The 16,593-nt window shown below is 42.0% G+C and overlaps 1 protein-coding gene and 1 long non-coding RNA gene across 2 annotated transcripts in view; one reads left to right on the top strand and one right to left on the bottom strand.

Annotated features, from left to right (window-relative positions):
• Window positions 1-7,249: 7,249 nt before the first annotated feature.
• The window catches only part of BACH1 (BTB domain and CNC homolog 1), a 35,101-nt gene continuing 25,757 nt past the window's right edge, over window positions 7,250-16,593 (top strand). The window contains exons 1-2 of the mRNA XM_068144487.1: window positions 7,250-7,475; window positions 15,836-16,517. The gene's annotated coding sequence lies outside the window, so the exon portion shown is untranslated. The remainder of the gene's footprint in view (window positions 7,476-15,835; window positions 16,518-16,593) is intronic.
• Window positions 9,415-16,443, bottom strand: LOC137444140 (uncharacterized). Its single transcript, XR_010988089.1, has 3 exons — window positions 16,279-16,443; window positions 12,045-13,855; window positions 9,415-10,692 (listed from the first exon to the last, which is right to left on the bottom strand). It is a non-coding gene; the product is annotated as an uncharacterized lncRNA (long non-coding RNA).

Consider the following 16,593-nt stretch of genomic DNA (forward strand, 5'->3'; position numbering starts at 1 on the left):
AAAGGGATCTGGGGGCACTGATTGACAGCCAGCTGAACATCACCCAGCAGTGTGCCCAGGTGGCCAAGAAGGCAAATGGCATCCTGGCCTGCATCAGGAATAGTGTGGCCAGCAGGAGCAGAGAAATCATTGTGCCCCTGTAGTCAGCACTGGTTAGGCTGCACCTTAAGTACTGTGTCCGGTTCTGGGCCGATCAATTTAAGAAGGATATTGAGACTCTTGAACATGTCCAGAGAAGGGCAACAAGGCTGGGGAGAGGCCTTGAGCACAAGCACTGTAAGGAGAGGCTGAGGGAGCTGGGGTTGTTTAGCCTGGAGAAGAGGAGGCTCAGGGGAGACCTTATTGCTCTCTACAACTACCTGAAAGGTGGTTGTAGCCAGGAGGGGGTTGGTCTCTTCTCCCAGGCAACCAGCACCAGAACAAGAGGACACAGTCTCAAGCTGAGCCACGACAAGTTTAGACTCGAGGTGTGGAGAAAGTTCTTCCCAGAGAGAGTAATTTGTCATTGGAATGTGCTGCCCAGGGAGGTGGTGGAGTCAGCATCCCTGGAGGTGTTCAAGAGGGGCTTGGATGTGGCACTTGGTGCCATGGTTTAGTAGTCATGAGGTCTTGGGTGACAGGTTGGACTTGACGATCTCTGAGGTCTTTTCCAACCTTATTGATTCTATGATTCTATGAAAAATAGAAAAGAAACAGGCTGCCCAGGGATGTTGTGGAGTTTCCCTATCTGGAGATATCCAAGACCCACCTGGATGTGTTCCTGTGTGATGTACTCGAGGTGATCCTGCTCTGGCAGGGGGTTTGGACTGAATGATCTTTCAAGGCCCCTTCCAGCCCCTAACATTCTGTGATTCTGTGAAAATGGTGACAATGGTTTTGCTATCTGTGACTTTTCAGTAATTTCTACCTCAATCATTTGAAATGTGCAGAGAGGAAAGAACTGAAAAGTCTTGTCAGCTTCAAAGACGCTGTCTCCGTCACCAGAACATAGGTTAAATAGGTTGAAGTGCACATGTGGAGGACAAACACTGATCCTGTCATGTTGCAAGTGGTTCCTTGTGTAGCAAACCTTGCAAAATTTGTGAGTGGGGGAGGACAAAAAGCCAAACAGGGCCGTAAGATTTGGGTACTGAGGCTCCCCAGCTGAATGCTATGCTTGTATTTTTTGTTGTAATTTACAGACCTGGGGTAAGGGACTACATACTGTTCTGTTTCCAGCCAGGTGCCCCAGCCAGAAAGCAGTTTGCTGCATTTTGCTGGGAGCCTGTCCTTGCTTACACCCACCAGATGAACTGTGCTTGCAGGCTGAGGGTACTGGAAATGTCACAGCACTTCCACACACCAAAGTTCAACCACAGCATTTAAGCAAGAATGAGGCACAAGCCTTCCTGGGCTGCAGTTCACCTGCACATACTGAGAAGCACAATCAGAAGCACCAAGACAAGGCTTGGTTCAGAAAGGGAAGAATGGAGTAAACAGAGACATGTTCAGGAGGAAAGCAAGCAACATATTACTTGGCTGTACATCTTGGATGTAAGTGGGCCTCAGTTTTAGATAACCAGGTATATTTGTGTACCTAGATATACCCAGATATGTTTCCAGACTGCTCCCACAGTCCAGTATTTGCAGTTGTGCTACTCTATCATGAGCTCACAACTGCTGTTTTAACTGCTACACAATATGCAGTATCATTAAAATGCACTGCCTTTTTCATTTGTGAAGTTGCCTCCCTCCCCCCCCTTTTTTTGTTTCTGGTTAATAATTTACATCTTGTAGCTCCCTGGAAGGAACACTCAAGAGCAATGCTTGCAAATATATTGAGGTTCTTTAATTTGTCAGAGCATGCTCTCTAAAAATTCTGTGCTAATTCTTCAGGTATAAACTACCTACCTAAAGTTAGGTGATCAGAGGGGTGCATAGGCCCCAGTTAATACAGTCAGCCTTCTATCAGCCTTCTGAGGACAGACATTCAGCACAGGTCCCCCATAGCTGGCATGCATGAACTGTTGGAAAGTTACTGGAGTGTGAGTCTGATCAGTTCTCTGTGGGTCACTTGGTTTCAGAATATGACTAAGGGCCTGTAAGGTCATGTTTTGCTTGTCAGGGAGCCCCATCACAGGTCTCACCTGCTAAAAATGCTGTCTTTCTTGAGTGAGACTCGTCATCTTTATTATTGTTCATTGGGGTATACTGCTTTATAGTACTGAAGGAGTTGTGTCACCTTGCACCAGTGCATGTTGACTCTCACCCTTCTGGTTGTTCCCTTGTTCTGGTAAACTGTAACTCTCTGCAACAGTGGATGGCTGCTCTACAATACATGATATTATTCTTTACAAAACTGTTACAATCCCATGCCACTTAAGGGAATGTCATGACAGGAGACATTGAATTTTAACATAATTTGTATTTAACACTGAAAACCATAAGAGGTTATTTAAGAAGTTGCTTCTAAGGTAGGTTTCTCTATTTTTAACAGTATCAGCAGCATAAGACTTGGCAGAGGTTAAATTCAAATAGCTGCACCACCTGTGATGAGTCTGTAGTGCTATTTCAAAATCACAGAATACCTGGAAAACAGGAGGGGTTTGTGCTGCATCATTTTGATGGCAACTGGCAAGCAACACAAGGCCACATAAGCTGTTCCTGCCCTGACAGAAATGAGGCTTCCTTGGCGTCGTACAACTGACAACTTTTAAACCCAAATCTGTGATGCAATGTCTATTTGAGATGTTTCTACCAAATTTTAAGTGTTTATCTAAAGAGTTTCTCGTTTTATGCAACAGCAAGTCTTGCTGTCAATGACAGCCAACTTTGTATTAATAGAAACATGCAAAGCTTTGTCATCGTGCCCTTGCAAATACAACTGCCAACGACACAGAAGCAGTTGCAAGTTCCTTGGTGGTAGAACAGCCACTAATCCAAATAAACATGACTGTACTGACACATGACCTCTCTCAAAGTGACAGGATGAGAGACAGAACTGGTAGAACCTCAAACTTTTATTTAGATATCAGTTTACCTTTTAGCTGATCTAAATGAACAGACAGGTTTAGAAGCCTCATATAAGGACCAGCTGGGGGGAAATGTAATTTTCCAAAGACAGTAAAATGGGTAGTTACTATTACACAGCAGCATTTTACCAAGGCTGGGTTTATACAAAATTTCTGCTATTTATTGTCTTGTAAGATCAGTGTTTGGAAGTTTCCTTCTGATTCTGCTGCATCATTTCAGTTTTCTAAACCAAATTGTGCCACCTGTGCTAAGTTGACTTTGGCTGGACACCAGGTGTCCACCAAGCCTTCCTGCCACTCTCTTCCTCCTCAGGACAGGGTGGGGAGAAAATAAGATAGAAATCAATGCATGGGTCAAGATAAAGGCACTTTAATAAAGCAAAAGCAAAGGCTGCACATAAAAGCAAAGGAAAACAAAAGATTACTCTCCAATTCCCATCACCTGCTTCCCGGGAAGTAGGGCTTTAGTACCTGCAGCAGTAGGTCCAGAGAACAAACATCATAATAACAAATGTCTCCTCCTCCTCTCTCTGAGCTTTTATTGCTGAACAGCTGTCATATAGTATAGAATATCCTATATGGAATATTTCTTTGGTCATTCTGGATCAGCTGTCCTGGCTATGTTCCCTCCCAAGATCTTGTCCACACCCTAGTCTACCGGTGAGGGGGGAATGTTAGAGAGATAGCCTTCTCACTTTGTGAACCAAAACACTGCTGTGTTATCAGCACCTTTCTAGCTGCTATGGGGAGAACAAACTCCACCTCAGCCAGACCAAATACAGCCATGAATGAAAATGCCAAATGGTATTATAACAGCAGAAACCAAAACAATAAGAGAAAAGAGTCTCTGATATTTTCTGAAACAGGGTATGTTCTGACTAGATATTTAAAGGCTTGCTCATTTAGATCTTAATGGGACTACTCCTTTTCATATTGATATCTACTCTGTTAAATGTCTTAGTAGATGAGAGACTCGGTCTCCCTTTTGGAGCATTTAGAACACAACTCTACAGTTGTGTAATTTTGCATAAACATTACTTATGTAGGCTATAAAAGCCAATGCCAAAGCCCACGTTCCCAGCTGGCGTGGCAGATCATTTGTGTTCCTGAATGCTCTCTTTCATTTGTTGCTTTATTCAAGAACCATTGTTTAAAATGCCCCTGGATTGTTCATTCTTACCCACGCCTTACAATCTGTTATAAGGCAATAGTCACTACTGTGTATCTACATGCAATTTTTGCATGCATTTATTAAGTTCAAAAAGAAAGATAGTTAAATTTTGTATGACCTTCTACATTAAAAAAAAAAGGGTGTGTGTGTGTGTGTGTGTGTGTGTTTGTTACTTAAACTAACATGTTAAGGTTTCTTCTCCTAGCAGTGTGTCAGCTGTAAGGTTGCTTTGCCTGAAAGATATGTGGAGTATGATACATCTCCTGGTGCTATGTAATAAGCACTGTCCAACACAGTCCCTAGCTGCCTCAGTTCAGTGTGTCCTCCTCGTTTTCTGAGAAGGCACACGAAATGTGACAGGTGGGCTCATTTTTCACTGTGTAGTGATTCATAAGGAATTAACCAGAACATTGGTATTTTGTTGTTAGAGGGACTTCATGTGAAATAATTACCACCATTTCTTACTTACAGCATTTGTCATAAAGGACAAGGCATCTGTATTTTTGAAGGCAGTAACTTGCCTTCACATGGTGGGAAGGCATGCCAACAAGCACTCAGAACTGAAGGCCTGTATCTTATCAGGACCAAACACGACTGTGCTCTGCTCTGACTGTGTGTAGATATGTAAACAGTCTGACCATGACTTGCAAAACTCTACCTGAACCCCAGAATCTCAAAATTTTCAACTCATTCTTAGGTAGAAGGATGTGAGCAGAAGTAGGTAACATGCCCAGGTACAACATACCCCAAAGAACACTGCTCCTCTGAGTAATTCACAAACATTAAGCTGACCCTGGATGTTTTGAGAGGTTAGTCACCAGGAGACTGCTCTGCTGAGCATTCCCTGAAGCCTCAATAGTAGCAGCATGCTTTGAAAAAAGCAACTAGAGAAGATACTACACTGAAGATCCCATACACAGTCACAACCCTTAGAAAGGTTGTAGGGTCTTAACCTCCTAAGGAGTACACCCAACCACAGACAACAGCTTTGCACAAAGTGCTACAACAATCTACTATGTACTCAAATAGTCTTTGAGTTGACATAGCCAGTATTTGCCAGAACCACCAAGAGATGAGGATTTTGTACAAGAGAAAAGAGATCATGGTGGTATATGAAATAATATGAGAAAATGAATCCCCTAAACTAAACAAGAGTGGGAAAGCACTTTACAGGGAATTCAAGATCATATTTGTGATAACTCCATATCAGAAAACAAGTCTGTGTGCAAAGTACCCACAGGAATTTGAATCTCTCCCATCCTTCTGGTAGAGCAGCAGCCCTTCCATTCTTCCACCTTCCCTCCTCCGTGCTTCAAATGCTTCTTGAGAGGTTAAGTAGCCAGCTGTAACAGTAACCAACACGTAACCCAGCCCAGCTGGACTGAAGGCCCTATGTGAGCTCTGCAAATAAGAGATTGAGGTTTATTCCAACAAAGACAGAAAATACACAATAGGAACTATCACCAACATACTCACAGGCTGCTTCTCATGACTACACTCACACCTAAGATACATTCATGCAGCTTTGAATACTGAACTTGGCACAAGGCACAAGGTAGGAAGCAATAGGCTGCTGTATAGTTCAGGATGTCTACATAAGTCTTCACCAACCAGAGGTGTTTTTGCAGGGTGTTTTGAAAACTTCCCAGGCTAGGCAAGCTCTGCCTGAGACAGTGTCCAGGCTCCAACAACACACAAGGCCTGCACTGTCATTGCATGCAACATTTACACACTTGCCTGACAAAAAGCACAGCTGAAGAAACATTGTGATCATTACCAGAGGTTTCTGCAGAGTAGCTACATCAGCTTAGTCTCTGACTATGCTATTTGCCCTGTTTGAGACTTCTTTAGTACTTCACCCCCATTAAGGGACGGCTGAGGGGGCATCTCATTAATGAGTACAAATATCTGAAGGGAGGGTGTACATATGATGAAGGCATGCTCTTTTCCATGGTATCCAGTGAGATGCAGTGGGCACACACCCGAACACAGGGAGCTCCATCTGAACATCAGGAAACAGTTTTTCACTGAACAAACGCTGGTACAGGTTGCACAGAGAGAATGTGAAGTCTCGTCTCTGGAGATACTCAAAAGCTACCTGGGCATGGTCCTGGGCAACTCATTCTGTGTGGCCTTGCCTGAGCAGGAGGATTGGGCCAGATGACATCCAGAAGTCACTTTCAATGTCAACCACCCTGTGATTCTGCGAAAGGGGGAAAGAAACTCTCTTCCTAAAACAAACTTTGAAAGTGTTTTCAAGAAGCTCCCACCTTGCACCATAAGAAGCCCAACTCAAACAGGTTTCTAAAAAAGGTTATGAGTCTTCTCTTGTCCTGGCATAACCAGCCTCCACAGATGTGGATCATCAGATGTCCAAAGGGAGAGGAAAAGCAGGAAAAGTAGGAAACCATCCATCTATTGTGTCCTAGGCAACATCTCATGAGAAAAAAAATAAAACAAACCACAAACAACCAAAAGCAAACACACAAACACAACAAAGAACCAAGTTATCAGGAAATGACACCATATAATCACTTTCATCATTTCTATAACAAGTTCCAGATTTGCAAGTCTCTTCCCAATTGTTAGCTTGCTGTTTTCAGCAACTTTTATCCTCTGATGACAGATGACCACAAGTTTGTGCATCATCTGCCACCCTATTTTTGAGAAGAGATTCCACCACAGTTAGAAGCAGTACAGAAAATGGCAGGTATATTTCTCTCCCTCCTTTTATTTTTCACGTGTTGATGGTGATACCTCCTGTGTCTGATTTGCACTGGGTTACCTTTTGCTGTGTATAGCAGTTTGGGGTTCTTTGTGACTTTCACAGAATTAAGCTACAGATAAAATCAAAAGTAAACTTAAAATTGGCCTTGTTTTCTCTTCAGTATGATTTGTGCACTTAAACCATGACTCATCATGGCTTGCAGTCACACCCAAGCACAGGACAAGCTGATGACTAGCCAGCTACTGGAGAACAAGAGGAAATCTAGATAAGACACAGCAGATGGGTGTAGATTTGCTCCATCTTCTCAGTGGAGCAGTGCAGTGACAAACAAACTAGTAAGCACTCTGATTTCTCAGTTGAGACTCCAGCTTGGTAATGAGTCCCAGAAACTGAACAGCTTCTGCTGTGAGGCATTTAATGTGCAGCTCTAAACAGAAGCAGGCACTGACTCAATTTTCCTCTGTTATGACAAATGGGAAATTGCACAGCCTCAGAAAGATAAATCCTCTTTTGAGAAAGCTGTAACAGTAGAGTTTATATGTTGAACAGTCAAACTGTTTTCCTGGTAAGTCATTGTGTGAACAATACAACAGTAGTAAGTTACAATAAGAACCTTATGCTGTGAAGTTAAAACCTAGCCAAGTATTAGAATGTATGGTATCCTTTCCTAGTTTTGGTATGTTTTACAATCTCAGAGATAGATCTTTAAATACATCATTCATTTCTGCAATTATCCAGTGCAGCACATGCAAGCTGGGTGGTCAAAAAGAAGAACCTATTTAAGCAAAATAGTATCTTAATTAGCTACCTTAAAAAAGTATGTTATATCTCACTGAAAAAAAACCTCATACTTTATCACTTCTTTCTGATAATGTCAGAAATCTCCTAAAGCAAATGCAGTTTCATTGTTCACTCTTCTGGTAAATTCACAGTATCCTGCAGACAGTCTGATTTTACTTTTCAGAATCTTTATACCAAAATGTGACATTAATTTCCATATTTTCTTTCAGAGTGCTTGGAATGTTTCTGTCTAATGGCAGAAACCCCAGCCCCTTGAATCATTAAACCAGTGTTTTTGTTGTTCATCTGTCTGTCTTGGTTGTGTCTGACCTCTGTGATGACTGTAACAGAGAAAACATTCAGCTTTTCTTTCCTTTCTTCACTATGACTCAACATCCTTCTCCTCTCAGGGGTATGACTACAGTTTCTTGGGAATTGGTCCAAAGTTTCAAGTATTGCAGAGATCTGTGAATCTGCATGAGCGTATGAGAGAGAAGCCATTTCTTTGCTGCTTTAAAGGGGTTTATTCACAAATATTTTTGTAATTTAAGAAAACTCAGGGTATCTCCTTCTATGGATATAAGGAACTTTCTTCTGGGGTGGAGAGGGTTTGCACTTTAGTAAAAGAACAACAAAGCAGTACTCCTGACTGATAACTCAGCACTAATGAGTAGGCTCCTCAGAGCAGTTCATAATGAAAACAAGAGGAGCCCTGAAACAGACACACCTGGAGATAACACTCATTACCACTCAGTCCTCCTGAACCAAGGGTGTGCAGAGGGGCCATCTCAAGATGATAATTCAGGACATTGTCAATCAACTATAATATAAATTAAAGAAAACAGATGGGCTCTTCCTTCCCTAGTACTGTAAAGGCTATATTCTGAAGAGGTTACTTTCTTGCCCTGCATGGCCCTTTCAAAAGGGAAGGGCACAAGGAAATGGTGGGGATTGCTATGCATTTAGTTTATGGTCCTGTGAATGCACATCCTCGGCTCCCCAGTTGTAAGGTGTTTCACTAGGTTTCATTCCTTTCTGCCTAAGCTTCTGCCCTTCCATGAATCTGCTTGCAGACCTCCCCATCTAGCTAAAAGCTAAGCTTCTGCTAGTTTCAGGCTTAGCGGTTTTCTGTTGCAGGGAGATAATTCATCTGAAGCCCACACAGCTGCAATCCCACAGCATTACTTGAGACTGCAAACACTCATCAAGCCCTGGATGACATACACTGCCTTTCCCACACACACCAAGGTTTCCTCCCAGGCTTCAAATGAGCCACTGTATGACAATGCCTGGTTTGGACAGCCTAGCTGCAGTAATTTCACCGCATCCTCAATATTTCTGCCCTTTTCCTAGATCCCTAAGATTAGGCATTGCTATCTGACAAAATTAAGCTGTTAACAGTTTTACTCCAAGTTTCCAGGAGAGGAAATCCATTTTTCATTAACAGTTTTCCTCTTTCAAGCTAAGTACCTGGATGGGGCTTTGTCATCTGTCCTGCTGCAATTCTCATTCTTTGGCCTTTTCATATATCTCCCTCAGCCTGCCCAAGCAGTTCTCTTATTTTCCACAGCTAGACACTCCAATCTTTTTCTCACCTTTTTGCCACATGGTTTATAACCTTTCTCATAGAATTAAAAAAAGCCAACAACCACATCTCATTCTTTTCAAGGAAAAAAGTATCTCTTGTTTCCCACTGAAAGATTACTGATAATGTTGCTGGGGTTTTTTTTTGTTTGTTTGTGGGTTTTGCTTCATTTTTTTATTCTGAAGAACATCTTTTAACTGAGTGGCAAATTGTCATTTTAAGAAGCTTTGATGAGAACTTGGACCACATTAGCTTTAAGATAATAACTTTCACAACTGCACCTTTAAAGACAGTTTATTAGAATAGGATTTACTTCTAGACAACAAGCATTTTTTTTCCTCTGCTTTTATAAACAGGGATTTAAGAACATTTTCCTGTGATTAACAATATTCTTTCCAAGGATGAACAAAATAGTTTTATTAAGCAAGAAACCATGAAAAATAAGCATGTGTGTTCTTCAGAATTAGAACAATACGGAATGGAATGGAATGGAATGGAATGGAATGGAATGGAATGGAATGGAATGGAATGGAATGGAATGGAATGGAATGGAATGGAATGGAAGAGACCAGACCAGGTTGGAAAAGACCTTTGAGATCATCAAGTCCAACCTATCACCCAACACCATCTAATCATATACATACAGTATAAAATAAGAATCAGATTTTCATTTTGCACATACTAACACAGTTCTGAGGTTTCAGTTGCCTAAATGCATCACATACCATTGTAGCTCCTTGATAGCTCAACTTGCAATTAGAAAATGTTCCTTAACTGTAGATCAAAAGAACAGCTCTTGCATTTGCAAGTTCACAGGAGGGAGTGGTTTGGTTGTCATTTACTGGAGTGTAAATGGATTACTCTTCTATATGACATCAACAGAAGTCATATTTGACACAGATGTCAGTGCAATGTAGCCTTCAGCCAGGGTGGCCCTTTCTCTTGACATGGCTCATGGTGTCAACAAGCACAAGAGCATGCCAGAATCAGGCCATGAGCTCAATCAGTTGTTTGGAGAGACCAAATCAGTCCCAGGTGAGATCTTTTCCCACCGCATCTGCCATGACCACATGCATGTCTTGCAGATGTGCAGCGCTGTCCATATGCACAGAAAATGTGTTGCTCTGCAGAAGTACTGGAATTGCTGCACATGTACGAAGGCAAATTTCTGCTTGCAACACTGTGGCCAGTGCTTCCAGGAAGGCATCAGACCTACTACCCACCACGTGCAGGCATTCAATCCATGTATGGAAACCTGGTGTGTCCAGGACAACTGCATGTCTTTTACATCTGATTTACTGTGGTGATCTCTGCACTAATTTGGTTTACAACAAAGTCTGAAGGATTCCTCGCATATTCTTAATCAGTAGGTAAGAGGCCAAGACAGAAACCCTCTTCTGACACTGAAGTAAGTGTCCTGCTCAGGCAGAAAAAAAAAAGAAAGAAAAAAAAAAGAAAGGAAAAAAAAAAGAAAGAAAAAAAAAAAGAAAACAAAAGAAGGAGAAAAAAAAAAAGACATTTAATGATGAAAGGAAGATGGACCTTTATCATTCTACTTTGTAATGGCTCCATGACACTTTTACTCTAGAGGATTCTGATCCAAATGTCCTGCAGAAAGTAAGAATGGAAGCACAGATTCAATTAATGCATAGTCCTCCGAGAGTTACGCCTCTAGCCTAACTCAATTATCCATGTTCCCACCACAGATAAAGGCTTGAGACAGGTATCTCCAAAAGGAGTTTCATCACACCTGTCGCAGACACCTACCACAGGAAGAGAAAAATTCCCCCCTGGAGATGCCCATCTAGTTTTATTTACTGCACTCTAGGTAAGCAGCTTAGACTACATAGCTAAATTTTGGGTGGATAAAGATCAATGAGATGAATCTCACCTTTAAGGAGAGATATGGCATATGGAGCTGGAGTTGGCATATGTTGCAATTTACCTCTGGAGAATTTATTAGCCAAGTTAGCACTGTATGAAACTAGCTTCAGAACAGGAAGAGCATAAGGGCAGAAAAGATCACACACAATATCAAATGCTTCTTATTTTAATCAACATGACTAACCTCCAGAGATTAGACCACTGTCATCTCTCTGGGCCATTGCCCACATGAAGACTAGAGCTGAGGCTGATGCATCCTGTGTGCCAGAAGCATGAAATAACACTAGCAAATAGACAGCTACAGCCAGGCTTCATAGGGAAGTAACAGCATTTACTGGGACTCAAAAGCCCATTGTTGTCAATGTAGCAGGAAAACAAGGGGAATATTTTTTGTTGTTTTCTCCTATTTGTAATCATCATCACTAATTATGTATTTATCATGTCAATTTTTATATCATCTTTAAAACATTCATTATTAATCTGCAGGAAGACATTACTTCCTTGTTGTTTTAGCTTAGCTCCCAGATCTTCTTTTTGCTGGTTTTACTTCTCTTTTTCAGGACAAAAAAGAGGACTAACTTTTTCATTTTTCTTCTTCCCAGTTATGTCTGATTTCAGTGAGGAAAGTATTGAGTTCTTCAGTCTGTGTGTGAGGAGCAAGCCATTATGCCATAATTTAATTCCCTATTGTGTGGGAGATCAGCATTGCATTATCCCCAAGATTGGGAACAAGAGATGAAGACCCCTTCTTGGTGGGTGCAATCCAAAATTTGGTAGGCAACCTTCATGTTAGAGCTCCATTTGCTTTATTTATTTTTTAACTCTCTTCTGTTCCCTTTTCTTCCCCAGAAAAATCTTTAGTGAAAGACCAGAAAACCCCCATACCTTTTTAATCTAGTGGTAGGCATTTTAGGTTCCTGTGTTTCTGTAACTCCATTTTTACCAACTAGTTGTCTTAGAGCTGCTTTCTTCATATCTGAGTGGAAGGGGATTAGGAATCACAAATGTGTGTAAGGGCATGAGAACTCTAAGTAACAGAAAATACAGAGCAACCTAGACATTTAGAATCATAGAATTGCCCAGTTGGAAAAGACCTTATGATTGTTGAGAACAACCATAGCCTAACATCTCTCTTTGCTAGACCATATTCCTAAGCACCTCATCCAAACGCCTTTTAAATACCTCCAGGGATGACTCCACCACTTTTCTGTTCCAGTGCCCAATGACCCTTCAGGTGAAGAAATCTTTCCTGATATCTATCTTAAACCTCTCCTGGTGCAACTTGAGGCCATTTCCTCTCATCCTATCAGTTGCTACCTGGGAGAAGACACCAGCCCCCACCTCACTACAACCTCCTTTCAGACAGTTGTAGAGAGCAATGAGGCCTCCCCACAGCCTCCTCTTTTCCAGGCTGAACAACCCCAGCTCCCTCAGCCACTTCTCATAGGACTTGTATTCAAGACCCCTCAGTATCTATAAATTTTAAGAACTGTTAGTACTCAAATCTCAAGCAAAAAGGTACTAAGTTGGTACTAAGTTGATATCATTATCAAATAGTTGTCCTTAATTTAGTTGGTAACAAATTGCTTATGTTATTTTGTAATGACACTCTGAGTGTACTGGGGAATATACTGAGCAATAACTAAAAAGGATTAAATACTGCTTTCTAATGAGGTGAAAGGCAGTTACTGACCAGTCAGAGAAGGAAAATATGTATCAGCCTTTGTAAAAATTGAAAACCTCAGAATTTTGCTCAATACATCCTTCATATGAATGGCAGAGAGAAGCCCACCATACTTCCATGATAAATGATTTTGCTAAATCCTGTGTGAGAGTTTAAAAACATTTCAGATGCCCAAGTTATAATACAGCTGGGTCCACTACTAATTTCTTGTTTAATCAAAATATGAATAACAGTTGTGTTATGTATGAAAAGAACTGTCAAAGGAGTTATTTCAATTTACAAAGTACTGGATGCAGTTTATTCCTTTAACAGAAATATACAGTCACAGTATCACTAATGTTGGAAAAGACCTCAAAGGTCATCGAGTCCAACCTGTCACCACAGACCTCATGACTAGACCATGGCACCAAGATGAATATATTTGTCAGAGAATTGCCAAAGAGACTAGGAAAGGCAACCTCAGCTCAAAGGCATCTTGCTTCAGAGAATATTTGCAAGATCAGCGTAAAAAAAAAGGAAAAAAAGAACAAACAAACCCTGGACATATATGTATTTTAAACTTAGTAACTGAATATCCAGATTTGCTCATAATTCAGCAAGTATCTTTGAATCTTCCATCCTTTGTCTGTCCCATCATTTCTATTCTTTATAGTCTTTCAGCACCCTTTTTGATTTGATACCCTCTTTGCCTCACTAGCTCCAGCCTGGTGTAGGTGCAACGTTTTTGTCCCAGCTGTCAGCGTGGATGATCGTATGGGTATACAATCCTGCTTGTTGCAAGCCTTTCAGAGAAAGCACTGCTTGACTAAACTCATGTACTGCCAACACAGAAGCGTGTTTACTTTGTGGATGTTGCTTTTGTTTAGAATGATTGCCAGTTACAAAACACAACTGTTACTCACCTCTATTAGCCCACAACAAAGACTCTAAGAATCCAGGCTCATGCAAGAATAAAATGAAAGTTGCATCACTTTACAAGACAGCTACGTTTATGTGCCAAGCACTAGAGCAGCTGCAAAAAAAAGACAGACTTCCACTTACTGCAGATCTAGACATGGTGTTGCCCATCTTGAATTTGTCAAAAGAGGAAAAGATAATTCCTATTTTTCAGCCTTTTCCATCTGCTTGCGCAATTTTCAGAGTAAGTACTTGGAGTTCTCAGAGCCTGCGGCAAGTGGGAACACTTGAGTAAGCTGAGGTATGGTTGCACATCTGCTTTTACAGTGCTCTGGCCTGTCATTTTTATTTTGGGTGCTAATGAAGAAGACTGATTAAAGAAATGGAGACAAAGAAATACTAACAAAATGCACCTTACAAAACAGAGCCTTAAGGACTTAGAAATGATTGAAGAAGTGAAGCCTTCCCCTGAAACGCAGCCGCTCTCCACTTAAAATAACCAACCCCAACATTCAGAATCCTCTCTTCAGCAAGCAAAGTAATAAAACACCAAGAACGTTACTTTGTTATCAGTTTCAACAATGCCTTTTGAAGAAAGCTATTGAAAAGTTCTAGTTTGCCGTGAAAATGAAACTGTTTGGTTCACTGGGCAGGGGTGGAATCAGCCCTAGAACCTCAGACCTCTGACCTGTGTTAATTTCTAACTCGCCTACCACCGAAAGTAAATAAAAGAAGAACTCCATCAGCAGTACCACTGTAATGACAGTAACTCTGCAGAAATGTGTACTAATACATGTAGGAGTAAACTAACACATAAAAGTATGCTCCTGACCCTCCATGATTTTGAAACATAAGCATTTTTCTGCATGGTTTCATCCGTTTCTGATTTATGCAAGGTCAGCCATTACACCCAAATATGGAAAGAACTCCCTCCTCTTTTACACACAACTATAGTTACTAAATATTACCAGTAAGATATTTCCTAATACTTTCCCTGTAAATTCTCACGAAGGTTTAAATCAAGTTTAAAATGCCTACTTGTGAAAACAGCTTTAGAAAGTTACATGACACTTAAATACAGCATAACACAGATTGAATGTTTCATAGATTCACAGAATGGTTTGGATTGGAAGAGACCTTGAAGATCATCTAGTTCCAACCCCTCTGGCATTGCAGGGACACTTCCCAGTAGATCAGGTTTCGTACTTGCTTTAAGTTATTTCATGAGGCATAAATGTAATCTTATAATTCAAATGTAAACAAAATTGTTAAACTTTGTTAAAGTTTAATAACAAGGAAGTTCCCAGTAGGATTCTTGCAGTGCATCTTCTGACATCATTAATGCTTTACTCAGGATATGCAGCTTCTGGAAGAAGGTTGCCTTCAGTGGTGTCGTTGAATAAACAGGCACATGGAGTTTACCCTTCCTCTGATATGGCCAACAGAGCATTTTTCCCCTTTTAATATACAAAAGCAGAACAGGGTTTTCTTCTGTCTTTCAATCAGTTGCATTGGCTTCAAGCTGTCACTGGGGAGAAGAAGCTGCCCTCTGGTAACTTTTAGCTGAAGGAAAGACTTTACTGCTACTCTGAGTTGCTTTGGAGGAGACAAGTAAACCTTTATTAGAATAAACCAAACCAGGTTGGAAGAGACCTTCAAGACCATCATGTCCAACCCATCAACCAATCCAACCCACCCAAACAGCTAACCCATGGCACCAAGTACCCCATCAAGTCTCCTCCTGAACACCTTCAATGACGGCGACTCCGTCATCTACAAAAGCCTAGAAATACTGAAACTTTTCTGGTCCTCAACAGGGTAACACACCACAGCAGTTTCCAAGATATCCTCTGATCTATCTTGGACTGAATTTGTACACATAGATGGTAGCATCAAATGAAAATACTTGTCAGGACTTGAAAACAGTATACAAACTACAAAGAGGTAGCGCTGGACATCCTAGGGACAGGAACAATAACACTACACCACTTTCAGTCCTAGCCCAGGTCTGTCCGTGGGTAGATGAAGGCTACCTCTTTCCCATAACTTGCTGCACGGTATTTTTTTGCCTTACATCTTATCTCCTCGTACACAGCCGAGCAGAGAGCTTGACAGCCGGATGACAAGTCAGACACAGATGAGGACGGCCATCAACATGACGCATCCAGATCACCTTTACATCAACCCAGCTTGAGCTGCCACAAAACATTTCACCTACGCTGAGCACGTCTGTGACAGCGGCAAAACCTCCCTCAGAATGGTACCTTTACAAAACGCTACTTTAACATTTCCCGGCACGAAAGGAATCACGTTACTGGCCAAGCCTGTTAACTGATGGCAACTCCCAGCACAGGGCTCGCACCACGCTTCTAAAAGAACGTGAGTTTTACAAAAGTAAAGCGCAAGAAGCCCCTCTCGCCCCGTCACGCCCCCTACTCTAGGCAACCTAAGAGGTGACGACAACACAGGAGGCTGTGGGGGCGGACACGGTAACCAGCACTTTCCAGCCAGCAAGAGCTGCCTTTAAGAAGTACCTACAGCTTTCCGCCCGCGAAGACCCATCCCCTCAGAGAGGCGGAGAAAGGCCCGCCCAACGCCCATGCCAATTCCCCGCCGCCACCTCGGCTTTCCAAATCGCCCCGATGAGCGGGGACGCTTCCCATGGTACCGGAGGCGGGCCACAGGGCCCGGCGCTGCCCCTGGGAGCGGTGCCACGCGTGCGCACTGAGCGGAGGTGTGGGCGGCTGTGCGTCGGCAGGGAGCGCCGTGTCCAATCGGTGAGCGGGGTGTGCGCGCGGAGGGGAGGAGGCGGGGGGGCAGGGGCTGCGGGCGGGTAATGTTGTTGGGAGTCAC

The sequence above is a fragment of the Melanerpes formicivorus genome, unplaced genomic scaffold (assembly GCF_026170545.1).
Source record: "Melanerpes formicivorus ecotype bairdi unplaced genomic scaffold, bMelFor1.0.p_v2 SCAF_11, whole genome shotgun sequence".
Classification (NCBI taxonomy): Eukaryota; Metazoa; Chordata; class Aves; order Piciformes; family Picidae; genus Melanerpes; species Melanerpes formicivorus.